Below are 15,326 nucleotides of genomic sequence, written 5' to 3'. Positions count from 1 at the left end.
TAATCTTTGTGATCTCAAATTTGACAAGAAATAGGCATTTTATTATTCAAAAAATGGGCACGATTAACACATTTGAAAATAATTCTAAAGATACTGATTATAAGCTATGTCTTTGACCATTCAAATGTGATAGACATCCTACGAATAATGGTTGCTTTATAATAATTATTGACCTAAGAATTAGGTAGTATTTTTTTGAAATACGCCATTTCTATTGGCATTTCCCAGTGGCTAAGCTACAACATACGGCCGTAGCCATAAATTGACAAACAATAAATGAAGTAGGGAGTAAGATCGTGTTAACGCGCGTGTTTGTTGTAGCTTAACCACTGGTTTCTCGACAATTTAATAACGGTGTTCGGTGTATGCGTTCACCGCATGTGATATTTTATTACCACTACTTTTGCCTACTTGTCAGTTGTTCGACGAACACAAAGGGATTCAAAATAGCGCGTTGCACGTTCGCGTTATTGCCGAACCTAACCTATGTTTACTTGGCATTATGTAGAATACAGGGCTCGAAATGGATCGGAACGCACCGGAGAGCCGTTCCGGTTCATAAAATCCCTAAAATTATCTCTCCGTCTCCTGGTAAAATTAATTTGACCGTCTGAGCTAAACAGGCCATGAAACAAAAAATCTAACACAATTATTTTTATAAAATACACATAAAATTAGATAACTGTATTTACATATTGTGTATGTTACACCGAATGTGCGAAATTGACTATTACATGAAATGGACAAAATTTTGGCTAATTCATGTAATAGTTAAGCCTGTTGCCTTATTCATGAATTAGGTAAATTTTCTGCTGAGTACATGAATTCGCCAGGGTATGGAATTCTTGAACTGTCAACATGACAGAAGAAAAAGTAAATTTAATACGGATGGTTTTATTAGTTATAATTGGACATAATATAATATTATTATTATTAGGTTAGGTTAGGTTAGGTTAGGTTTTGTAATTCTGAATTAAAATATTCAACTGAATGTCCATTTTGACGTTAGCTATCAAGTGTCAACAAACTGTCACAAACATTCAATCGACCAAGCACGAATCAAATCACGAAAATACTTTTCAATAAAATTCTTCCGTTATCATATTATAGTTCTAGATTTTTTTTGCGCATAGTAAATGGATATGAACGTCATTGCAGTTATTGATTGGTATATTTTTATATTATAATCAATGACATTTGACACATTTGTTTAGTTTGATTAGTTGCAAAAAATACCACCGGAGCGCGATCATCTATTTTGACCATAGATAATATATGTACATTTTGACCAATGCATGAGCATTTTGATACATTTAGTTTAGTTGCAAAAAATACCACCGTAGCGCTACTATCTAATTTGTCCAATACATGAACTAGACAGAAAAATTACTGCCGAATTCACGCACTCTCCAGATATTTTGTCTAATTCATGAATAAGGTAAGGGGCTTGCATTTTTCATGATTTAGGCAAAATTTTGCCCATTTCATGTAATATTCAATTTCGCACATTCGGCGTAACATGTATAAATAAGCACATAATACCTATAAATATTTACATAAAATTATCGAGCGCTCCGATTCGTAAAATTTTCCATTTCGAGCGCTGGTAGAATATTAAATTTTTACTAGGTATGTACTTTTACCTAATTAAATTATCGTCCGTAAAATATGAACAAACTCAAAAATATCAGAAAATACGTAAATAATTATTGTAAGTACTTACTTATTATAAAAAAACTTCAAAAGAAGCCGCCAATAACAAAAAACACCATCAAAATAAGTAATTATTTATAGTCACCATTTTTCAATGTGTCACCGTACAAACTATTAATTTATTTTTCTACGATTTCTCACTCTAATTCACGCACATTAAAAACAAATTAACGTACGTTTTCATATGATTTCATTTACCAAAAATATATTAATTTTTAAGAGCTTAAAAAGTGACAGTATGTTCGTATTAATTAATTAAAATAAAATAAAAATATATATATCTTGGCCATGGCCCCCACATCCTGAAGCGGGCCCCCCTACCTATCGCTAAGGATAAAGGCAGTGTGAAGCTCTCTACCTACCTTAATACCTTTATGGACGCTCTACAGTAGCGTTTTCCAAATGGTGTATGGTGTACGCGGTAAAATTAATATAGGTATTTAGTGTTTTTTTTGTATATTTTAATTATTTATTGGGTATCGATACACAATTAAAAATTGCATCGTTGAACCACAAAATTTGATATAATAACGTTATCGAAAGAAAATACTTTTTTTTTACTATTGGAGCAAATTTGTGATATGTGTTTGTCTCACTTATTTGGTAGACTAGACATGCCGGGCCCCTCCTGAGTACGGGCCCCCAGGCTACCCAGGCCCTGCCAGCCCCCCCTTGTGGTGGCCATGATATTGACTACAACAGTCCATGAGGCCCAATGAAAGTAGTGATGTAAAATAGTATTGTAATTACTAGTAGTAATAGAAGTGATACAATCACACACACCCAGGCTTTGAAAAAGTCCCGTAAATATTATTATGACCTCACCGGAATTGAGCCCGCAGACCCCGGATCAAAGGCCAGTGCCTATGTTACGTTACAGTGTACCGCAAAAAATCTATATATTTAATCGAATGTTGGTGGACGCGAAAACGGTTGAGAAACGGATTCCAGATTATAGATTGTGTGATGTATTTGATATATTATTAATAACAATAATTGTGAACATGAAGAGGCTTAGATACGTCTTCATCCGGACAACAAAACTGCTGAAAAAACCCGAAAAATATGATAGCAGAAAATTAGGTAGGTATGTTGGTACTATATTATGTTCAGGTTCACCCAACCTTTTTTTTAGCTATTAGATAAACTTTAATTTCAGACCAATAATATACTATTCCAAATTATTAACATGTATGATGGCATGTATTCTTATTTACAGTGCCGAGCCCGGGAGATTTAATAGCTTCGCTCCCGATATTTATTGCCAATTATTTTATAATAATTAGGTAGGTAATGGATATTACATCCGACAATAGCACCGCCGTATTTGGAACGATACTCTTGTAAAGTAGGTCATGGCCCCCACATCCTGAAGCGGGGCCTCAAACTAGAATCTTTGGCAACCCCCCCTGCCTATCGCTGAATTATTGTGAAAGTCAGTGTGACGCTCTACAGTAGCGTTTTCCAAATGGAGTCAATAATAACATTATTAAGAGTATATTTTGGCCCGTTTCAGACGGGTCACCAGTGTCGCGCTCGTATTAATATAGGAAGCCTTTGTATTCAAATAAAGGCGCCTTTGTATTATGTTTATGAACGCCCCAGAACTAATGAGTCAACGCGTGCCCGGTACACTTTTCCGTCGGCCGCTACATTCTCAAGCCGCCGATACACTTGTTTTTATTACCGCAGCCAGTTTTATGTTCTAATTTATAACGCGAAATTATTCGTTGACTCATTAGCTCTGGGGCGTTCATAAACATATTACAAAGGCCCCTTTATTCGAATACAAAGGCCTCCTATATTATATACGAACGCGACATCGGTGTCCCGTCGGAAACGGCCTTACAGTGTATTTTTAATATATTCACTTGCATTATGGAGTTGTCGACTATTGACATAAAAATTGCAGCGCACATCTACATATTTTTAAATGTTAATGTGTACTATTAGTGCAAATTTGTAATATTTGTTTATTTCATATATCTGGTTGACCCACCACGACGGGCCCTGAGCCCTACCACCCCCCCCCTCCCCCTCCTTTTGGGAGCCATGAAGCAGGTAGACACGGTCCATCACCAACCCAAGATCGACTTGGCAAACAAAAATTTCATCCTAAAATCGTAGTAGGAATGTCACGTTTTTTCGTTTTTTTAATGGACTATCTTGATGTGTAGCAAGAAAATTAAAGATAACATAAGTACCTAGTTATGTTAGAATTATTCAGAAATTAAACTTTGTGATTTGTATTAGCAAGTATTATAATATTACGTATTCCGTAGTTTTCTCATACGGTGACCTTTCCATAAATGACCTAGTAGGTTTTGACCTTCCCTCCCCCCCCCCCATTTATAACATTTCGTCAAAAATCTTTTTACCCCTGTTCAAATTACGTCACATTTTATACAATTCGTTAAAAAAATATTTCGTTAACAATGATCGATTTCAGTAGGTACCTAGTTGCTCCTCAAACACTTTTGGCACAAATTTGAAGAGCGCCTAACGTTCGTTACGCCACGGTACACGCCTGCATAGCGGGTGTGGAGACGTGGCGGGTGGTGGAGGGAAAAGCAAATAGGTACCTAGATATACTTATTATCGTTCTGGACGAATATTTTATCATCAGAAAATAATTTTGTTGGTTTTGTGACGTTATTTTTTTCAACTACTCTCACTAACTCTCCTTCTGACGACTTCATCACCCACGACACTATGACCTCCACAGCGATAACCTCCCACAACTGTCTCCAGAATGTCCTCAAATATCACCTATATTTAAAGCGCTTTTTTATGATCCACTTTAATGAATATTTTGATACAGACGTCACCATTTAACATAACAAACTATTATTTAACACGTGTTTAAGGCTATACCTCAGTTGAGGCATGGTCTAAAAAGATCGTGGCTAGGCGATGCGCGGATTGCAGGTCGCGGGTGCAAATGACGCATGCCGACCGAAATATAATTTGTCATATAAATCCAACATGCATCCATTTAATGTTCTGTTTATGGGGAGCGGGATAGTCCCGACTCTTCTGTAGACTCATCCATTTCAATTCGTGACACTCAGTATGCGGGTACACAAAGCGCTTAACGTCAGCGGACAGCAGAGCCAGTCCAAAAAACAAAAATTTTCTTTCTTAACTTTCTTCTTTAAGCACTACGGTGCATGGTTGCAGCATCAGTCCCGTGCGGCTCCGTCTCGGGACGGAATGAGCACTTAAAATCACTTCTTTCAGACACGTTTAAAGCGTCATAGAAAGCGACCGTGCATATATGACGGGTGGTGGTGGGCACTTTTATTCTGTTCTATTAGTACTAATAATAATATATTCATTGACATGTTTTCTTTTTAAAGTAAATTGGTAACGTTTTTAGTCATCTTTACACGATTTAAGAATTAATACCCCCGTCGCCATCACGAAACAAAATCACGTATCGACACCTCAACGTTCGCTCTCAGATTGCCAGCGAGTCCAAAATTTCGTCGCGCCTATAGTTGAAAATTATTTGCCTTTTCACTGAAGTATCGCCTTAAGTTTCTCGCACATTCTCCACGCCTGGGAATTACCATTATTTTTCTGTTCACTGGACAAACCCAAAATTGTAATACCAACTGCTGATGATATGATTGTTTAATTAATTAACTCCGTGCCGATTTCGGCCCGCATGTCCTATGTCCGATATCACTGCCCCACATATCGCGTCCTTCTGGGTGGGCCGACAGCGTGTGGTCAAATAGATTCACCACTAAATTGCCTACCGCTCGTAAAGTAGGCATCGCGACTTAAAAACAAACCGCGGCGCGTGAAACTGGCAACGCACGCGAGCTGCACTATAATGTAAATATCAACATTATACGATGATCAGCTGCTAACTCGTTCGATTCAAACATCTCATGTTTTCCTTTTCCTAGTACGGCTCAGCAGTTAAGACATCTACAAACAGACCTACAAACTTATCTGGAGAATGAGAGATGGGGGAGCCACTGTTGAAAACTACCCAATCACGACTCGTAACTGGCAAAATCTGATATACGGATGACAGTTTTTACTTACATACATACTTACCTATAATTCAGATATAATTCGCAAATCTGCACGTGTCATTGCTGGTAATCAAGGACGTGACGTCCAAGGACAACGGAAGTAAACTCTACATCGCGAAACCGACATTAAAATTACAGTCCTGTTAAACCTTTTATGTTAATTTAATACATTCTGTTTCCAACAAGTCAGCTCATTTTTTTCATGGATAGAATATATGTCAATTATTACTAAGTTTAGGTACATACTTTTATATACTATACATAATGATTCTCCTCGATTTGCCGCCCTTCGAGTAACTGCCGCCCCCAAGCGACGCTCAATCTGCCTACCCCCACGGGACATCACTGCGCTTGACTGCATGATAATTATAATGAAAATAATAATAATAATAACAACAATAATATCTAATAAAATAATAATAATAAATATTATTATTATTATAATGTAGAATGTTTCGTAATGTATTTATTTTGATTTCCGAGAATTGCTACACTCAAATTACAGACTGCTGCATAGCAACAGCTCGTTGAAAATATAAAGGAGTTATCCGGATAACAGAAAGCGTGAAGAGGTAAATTTATTTAACTTTTACTCTGTCACAATATGTTTCAATGAAATTATTGGAATATAGAAATAGGCACCTAAACTTAGCAATAACGAAAATATCTTTCCACTAAAAACATTAGCTCAGTGGTTGGCAACAATATGTATTAATTAACATAAAAGGTTTAACAGTTGTCAGGTGTATCTTTTAAGGACCTCAGACTCTGGTGATTTGTGTAAGTGTCTAACTTAGTTATATTATATTTATGCGCTTTTTATATCTAAACTTAATTGTATATGTTTTAGTGGTATTATTTTGTTAGTAATGTATACATACAACACATTTTTTAGATACTGGAGTCATGAAAAAATGGTAAAAAATACTGCATAAAAAATGGGGCGGAATTTTGGCGCTGCCTAGGGGCGGCATTTTGTATAGGGACGTCACTGCCATTTAGTAAAATAAAATCATTGAGATTATTATGAGAACACATTTACTAGGTATATATCATTCGCATTAGGCACTGTCGCAGTCTGTGGGCCAAATACTTATTTTTTTTCTTTTATTTTGTTAACTGTCAATTCATGGTGGAACTGCATTATATAGTTGTTTTAATTTAATAAAACGCAATTTTTTTTTGTTGTACTTTGTTGTACGCCAGAGGGACATTCTCAGCTGTTGAAACAGTTGAAAATATCCCTCTGAGGCGGACGAAACCGGTCCTAATTTATTGATTAAAAGTGGAATAAGTACTAAACAGTTGAAAATATCCCTCTGATATCCTAATATCTAATCCTCCTCCTAATATCCTAATAAGATCATCTCACCTATGGGCCTCCACAGAGTGGAGATTTGTACTAACAGGTTTTGTTTTTACGAGAAATGGATGTCAGCCACTTGCTCAACCTATTAGGACCATCATACTCTGACTTGTACACAGATTGAAAAACAATATGACGTGTGATTGCCAAACACAGGATTCGAACCTGAGATCCACGACGCTTAAGCCGCGCGGCCATCGTGGGCATTTACATTTACCAGAAATTTAAGCCTATATAAACACTACCAGGGGTGACACCATGATTTTTCATAGCTACTATCGTCTCGGATAAACAAATCACAAAATAAGCTGTGTAGATAATAAATATCCTATTATACCTACAGACGAATTCTAGCGGTGCTCATCTAGTATCAAGTTATGAAGGCGAAGAGTGGGAGCCACGACACCTAGCTTGCCTAGCACCAAGACTTTTCGTATATACTAAGTATCGTCTCATGTTGACCAATCACCGAAGAAGCTGCGTTTACCACATTGTATTATGTAGATTGTAGATTAATCCTAGGCGAGCACGGTGAGCATCAAGTACCAAGTTACGGAGATGAAGACGACGACTTCCTGGCCTAGCATCATGCTTGATTGCTGTATGTAGGATATAATATTGTTTCAAGTACTTAAATGAATCATGAAATAAACTGCGTCTATCATATTATGCAAACGAGTTCGAGGTGCGCGCGAGGTGTAATCTAATATCAAGTTAAGGAGGTGAGGAGTGGTACCACAACCACTTCCCAGTACTACCATGACTATTAGGTGTAATTTGTTGTTTATTACCGTCTCAAGTAGACGAATGTCAAAAGAGACTACATCTCTCATATTATGTATACGACAAAGATCTCAGCACCTTGACTCAGTGACGTCCCTACACAAAAATCCGCCCCTAGGCAGCGCCAAAATGCCGCCCCATTTCTTTATACAGTATTTTTTATCATCTTTTCACGACTCAAATATCTGAGAATTGTGTTGAATGGGATACATTACTAACAAAATAAATACCACTGTATACTAATTTACAATATTGCGAGTCCACGGTTTCAGACACCTACGTTTAAAAATGAGTAACTGGCAAATATATTTGAATAAATGCATTAGGTGGGTACATACTTACCTATAATTCAGATATAATTCGCAAATCTGCACGTGTCATTGCTGGTAATCAAGGACGTGACGTCCAAGGACAACGGAAGTAAACTCTACATCGCGAAACCGACATTAAAATTACAGTCCTGTTACTCCTGTTAAACCTTTTATGTTAATTAATACATTCTGTTTCCAACCAGTCAGCTGATTTTTTTAATGGATAGAATATATTTCAGTTATAACTATGTTTAGGTACATATTTTTATATAATATACATAATGATTCTCCTCGATTTGCCGCCCTTCCAGTAACTGCCGCCCCCAAGCGACGCTCAATCTGCCTACCCACATGTGACATCACTTCGCTTGAGTGCATGATAATTATTATATTTAATAATAATAATGTAGAATGTTTCATAATATTTATGTATTTGATTTCTGAGAATTGCTTACACTACATTGTAACACGAGTAAAATTCAAAGTACAGACTGCATAGCAACAGCTCGTTGAAAATAAAAAGGAGTGATCCGGATAACAGAAAGCTTGAAGAGGTAAATTTATTTAACTTTTACTCTGTCACATGTTACAATGAAATTGCCAGATATGCATAATAGCAATGCATCATAATATTCATAAAAATCATAATATTAATGAGTATTTAGTGAATTTCATCCATCATGAATCATCGAATGATTTCAAAGAGTAGTTATTAGATATTTCTTTGGTCTTGAAAGCTCAATTCTTATTTTAACGATTTGAGTCGATTAATCTTGTCATAAATGATAGGTATTAAGAATATTTGTACGACCTCTTTTTCGCCACTCAATAGAGTAGGTACCTACACCCGTTCAATTAAAAATCCTATTTTATAATATGACTCATTTTAGCATTAATATTGAACATTAGGATAACCATTTTGTAAAATAAAATCATTGAGGTTATTATGAGAACACATAGGTACTAGGTATCTATCATTCGCATTAGGCACTGTCGCTGTCTGTGGGCCAAATACTTATTAACTTATTAATTAAAAGTTATAAATTAGTTTTTAATAAGTAGTTACATATTTTGATGTTGCATTTCATGTGGTTTTCGTGGGTTTTGATATGGTGTTTTCCCGTTGCCTCCTACATCGCAAAGTTGGAGCCGTTCATAATGCATTGTGGCTGTTCCGATCCCCTTGATCACCGGTTACATGTAAATTGTACGTAAAACATTTCACCGTGGCACAGTTCTCCATGAGCTTTATTATCGGAAAGAGATAACCGTACACTATACGGTCTCCAATGTTATTAGATTCAATATGAACATTAATTCAATTTCCATAGCTGATTTTGGCAAAATTTATGAATTCAAGAATGAAAACGTAACCTAACCTAACAAATAATCTAGTATATCGGTAATTTGTTCGCTGCTGGCTTCCTGTAAAGTGTAAATTAGATCAAAGGATGATTTCGCCAACAAAAAAACATGTAGAGTAATAATTATTATTAGTTTATTTGTAAATAAATGTAATTGCTAGCCGTCGTCGTCTTCCCAGATCATGTCAGTGTTCCGTATCTCCAAAATATACTTACACACCCTTGGATGATAATTAGTTGCATTCCATGATGCCGGAATCAGGTTGGCTTGATGGAACGGCAGGTCAGGTTGAGTATTTCTTGAGGCATCTATAGAAAATGACCGATTAGGCTCCAACGTCGCACATTCTCATGGGCTGTGACTAAAGAGTCTGAAGACTTCAGCTATCTACATGTACAAATTATTGTACATGGTCAACTTCACAATCATCTCAATTTTTGTAAAATCAGACAACCGCCTACCCAGTACCCACCACAAGCATATATTTAAACTCAGCATACCCTTGCTTAGAGTCTTCGTAAGGAGACTGATGGTATTGAAGACATTGGTCAGACGATATATTTTGTTTCTTACTAGGATATTAAGCTATTAATTGCTTCTACAAATGCTGTAAAGACATGAACCATTGTAATATTATAATACTCTCATTGCAGGGTGGATACACACGATATTATGAACTGAGGGCGAACAACGATAGTGACCAAACGAAAGAATTGACTGAAATAATATTTGTAGCATCCTTCACAACCTGAAGGCTTGCAAAGGATAAGGAAACCTAATCCAGAACTTCGTCATGAGGGTGACGGAAAAGAAGATGTACCCTTATTATACGTCAATTTTTATAAACTTCATTTACATTATTTACACAACTCTAATGAATCGCTGAACATTAGTGTTAACTGAAAAAAGTATTAGGGCGACAGAAATGCATAACGGGTAGAGAAATTTCAGTTGATGTTGTTTACATTTTTCAGCGAATCACAGGCGCGAAATAAAACAATGGCGAATACTATGAGTACCTATGGCGTAGTAAAACGCATAGTGTCATATTTCTTGGCGATGGGACTCGATAAAGCAGTGGTGGCGAGTATTATTAATTTTTTTAACATTTTTTAATGCATAGCTTTATGTTTGAAATGTACGAATATCTACTACCTACGTAGATCTCATCATTTTCGGAACAACAAAAAAATCGTCACAATTATGGTAATTTTATTAGGTAGATACTAGATAAGTAGGTACTGTGTATTAATTAATTATCTGCATAATAATACACAATACTAATTTGAAATATCCATAAAGTAATATTGTTTTTGCAACAAAAACCTTACACATAACAAAATATTACAATTGGCAATTATATCAATGTGATAATTTAATTAGGTAGATATGTACCTAGGTACTGTATATCAAAATAAATATAAAATGTTGTTACTTTGATGTTCTTGTATGATGTATGGGTTCTTGTATATTTAGTGGAAGCCAGCGGCAAACAAATTTTTAAAATAGCCGATATACATACCTACAGGATTATATTGATAGGTTAGGTTAGGTTAGGTTATCATTCTTGAACTCATTAATTTTGCCGAAATCGTCTATGAAAATTGCCGCTATTCCCGCAATATGGCTTCCAGTAAACATACTTCTGTAGTTACTGAGTACACAAATATCTGTAGGTACTTCCTGGTAGGTATCTAATTGTTTATTATTATTAGTATTGTTATTTTATATTATTATGTTTAAGACTTCTTAAAATTTTATACATTTATGCTTGTTGGTAATCATGGCATATAAAAATTACTTTGCGAACATTGGTGTATTAATTTATATCGATGTTGACGATACGTGTTTCACTCACTTGACGCTCGCAGTATTACACGACGTGCTAACTGCAAACATGTGATTGAATAATACTAATATATTATTCTCTTCTTCTTGATCGCTACCTCATAGCTGAGGATCGTGACCATCCTAAAGTGTGTCATATTACGAGCAACTAAAACTCCCCGTCACTTACGGTCCTCCACTTCTCTCGGGGCTGCATGTAGGCTGTCCAAGTAAGTTACTTCACTTGGACACATCATCGCGCCGATGCTTTAGTTATGCCTTGCCTTGAGACTACCCAATACCACCAGTCTATCCAGTCAAAAACACCAGAATGTAGGTATCTCAGACATATTGTCGAGAGGGGTCTAGGAAGATTCGGCGCCGGGACAATTGGGCGCCACGCAAACGTGAATTATAGGTTCCTTTAAAATATACATTTAATATTATAAGTTATAATTAAATTATTATATTATTATTTACACTTGGTGAGAATTTAAATATGCAGACGTAAATAGTGATTTAATTGTGCGTATGTTTAAGTTCCAATAAGAAGAGAGTTCTTTTATTTTTATATAACGCCTCAGGCATAATAATTCACAATCAGCAATAAAAACATTATATTAACAGCAAAATGAATTAAAACTACTAAGTAGTAGATAGAAACTGATTAAAATTCCTCGTCTACTTTCTGTATAAAATCGTAATGAACGTCTATGTATTTCATTTGACAGTGCGGCGCCCAATTGTCCTAGTTGTCCCATACCCTGTCGAGAGGCCGTTCCTTTATCTGGAGTATCTGGATGATTGGCTGGTTCATCTTGTGCTCTGTCCCAGCAATACGAACCATTCAGCACCAACACCACATTTTGAAGGCGTGTGGGCATGAAGGCGCTTGTACTCAGGGTTCATGGCTAATATAACAATATGGATAACATTCATGTTTTAATTTTCGTGGCAATTAAGATTCCTCGATCCTTCGATTCCATATTATTATGATAGTAAGACGCTTCATCGCGTCTTTCGAAATTTGTGTGCACGTACGTGTAATAGGTAACAAGAAAATACCATAATGTAGGTCACCCAATCCAATCGCACATGATTCAAGACATCAAAACTCATTTATTTATTTAGAAAACAGTATTTAAAAATCAGAAATATTTATTATTATGCATTTATACCTCTATTACGAGCCGCCGCTGTTACGTGTTACAAAATAATATTGCTTATCAACTCGTCATTCGTCATTCATTGCGAATTGCAAGGCACGATACGAAAACAAACTGCAAATTTAATTTACCTCCTCACATAAGCTGATACCCTAATACCTAATAAATTTCAAACACTACACGCTATTTTGTGTTACGTATTATTAGCATTTTACTAAATATATTATATAATATTTATCACTATGTATTTATGCCGGATCTTGACAGCCTACTTCCACCCTTCGCAATTTGCTGTAAAATGTATAATTATTATTATGTGAAGCGCATAGTTTCAAAAGCCCCTAAAACGATTTTAGGTAGCTCTGAGAAAAATGATAAAAACGATTTTAGGTAGTTTTGAGAAAAAAATGAAAAGAAATCATATCTGTTAACTTAAACTTTATTTATTTTTTAAATTGTTACATTCTAAAGAGTATTTTGGCTTTCCATTTTAGGGGTATTTGAAAAGCACACCCAACCATTTTAGCGGGTTTTGAAATTTACCCCAATTTTTGATCATACGTATTGACGGTTTTTGGCGTTTTTTAAAGTTCAATCTTTGGCCATCAATGTGTGCTCTTTTTTATTTTATATATTTTGTTATGCGCCGTTTATAAATATATAGTCGAACTTGGTTATTACGATCACAGAAATTGCGAGATCTCGGATGTAATGAATTCGTTGACATTTTAGTTTTATGATTTTAACCATACCTTTTTATTCACTTTTATAACGAGCTACTTCTCGGGTATAACGAGCAAAACTGTTGATATGTCGATCGTTTAAAAACAACATTTTCGACCCGAAACAATAAAATCCGATCGGGCAGTTAACTAGACCGATGCTGCCGGAATCAGATAACGTTTATGACACTACGCGACCCGAGAACTACAAGGTTCTAAGTGTCGATTTTTGGCCAAACTAAAGTAATGATGAGGAAGTCTTCCAAGTCACATTATCTACATAATATATTAATATGAAGTCGATATTTCTTATATTTTTTCATTAAACCCCAATACTACCGAGTTCTATGTGCACTTTACACAATATCTGGGATACTACAGAGTTCTATCATAATCTAAAAAGATCCGTCGTTCTACAAAGTTCTATGTGATTTGACATTTCGCGGTTGTGGAAACATTTAAAGCTGTTAAAATGGTTTTAATTTCAATATGAAGAGTAAAATATTGTTGTTTTGTATTTTAAATTTATTATTACGACTTCATGCAGTGTCTTTAACTATATAAACCACGAGTATTTACATAAACTACTATAGCTTCGAGATACATAACCTCAAAAAATGTTTCGTGATATTTGATATCAACAGTAAATTGTGAACTTACTTCTAGATGAATAAATTATAATATTATGAAACGTAAGTAAGCTTCAATTATATTATCTTAATTTTTTTAAATTTTGTTGCAAACGCCGTTACAGTTACATATTCACAAACCGTTAATTATAATTTACATTATTAATTGTTTTCATAATTTGAATGTCGAACGAACATTGTACATTTTATTCTTCGACCTTTTGTTAATAATAATGTCTAAATATTAATAGTATTGCATTCATTGACTTTATGTTTCAGGTTTAAGTCTTCCTGTGGGTCTATTCTATACTATTATCGACCGCTAAAGTGATAAAGTGATAAATATTATCAAACTTAGGGTAGGTTTAACAGCACCTCTCTTGCTGCTGTAAAAATGTAGCACTTATTGCAACAATTATAACCAACATATTGCAATTGTTACACTTTATACATACTTTGATATAAACCTATCCTAAGTTTTGTAATATTTATCACTTTATCGGTCGATTAGTATAGAATAGACCCACTTACAGTGATATAAATGTTTGAGATGTCTCAAATCTCAGTAGATGAGGTGAAGAAATGGATATGTTGTATTATACAATCCATATTCCTGAGAATTCCCTAGAGATTGAGTATATTAATTATACAATATCATTATGATATTATGATGTAATGATGGATCTGAAAGATATGCCTCTTCTTGGCTTGAAGTTTATTCTAAAACTGAGGCGAATAATTATTTAATAGAAAATTTTTTACACAACATTCCCTCAGCCATTAGTAACAACAATCGTGTATAAAAAGTTAAGAGAACAGGCCAGTTGAAATTGAACCATCAACATTGGGCTTGTTGCATCAACAATAGTTTTGTATTTTATATTATATTTTCAACATACTTTTCATTTTAAAATGGTAATAAACACAAAATAGAAAAAAATATTTAAGTTTTTCCGAATTTCCAATTTTCCCAACAATTTCCATACATTTTCTCCGGAAAAAAATATTATATTCGATAACTTTCAAGAATTTCATTTATTTTTAGATGAATAGTGAAACTATGTATCCTGAATCACTAGGATTTCCATACAAATTTCAGTTAGAACCTTGTAGTAAAGGCGATTTGTTTGAGTTTCAGGTGGACATGGTTCTAACTGAATTTATGACATGTAAAATTAGCTATTAAAAACTAGTTTTAACGTAGTTTTATTGACAGGTACACCATAGCAGTACCATCATTGATATATTCAATCAAAAAAATAATTGAAAACATTCACAATTAACAAAATACAAGCGTTCAAAACTTCAACAGCCCATAACTTTTTTGCTGCAGTTGTCCACTTAGAACCCTGTAGTTCTCGGGTCGCGACTAGTTAAGTGTCTAAGTACCTAATT

Source organism: Rhyacophila brunnea, unplaced genomic scaffold, assembly GCF_057557595.1.
Source record: "Rhyacophila brunnea isolate RB1 unplaced genomic scaffold, BYU_Rbru_1.0 scaffold_1, whole genome shotgun sequence".
NCBI lineage: Eukaryota > Metazoa > Arthropoda > Insecta > Trichoptera > Rhyacophilidae > Rhyacophila > Rhyacophila brunnea.
The sequence above is the reverse complement of the archived record's forward strand: the minus strand, read 5'-3'. Positions refer to the sequence as shown.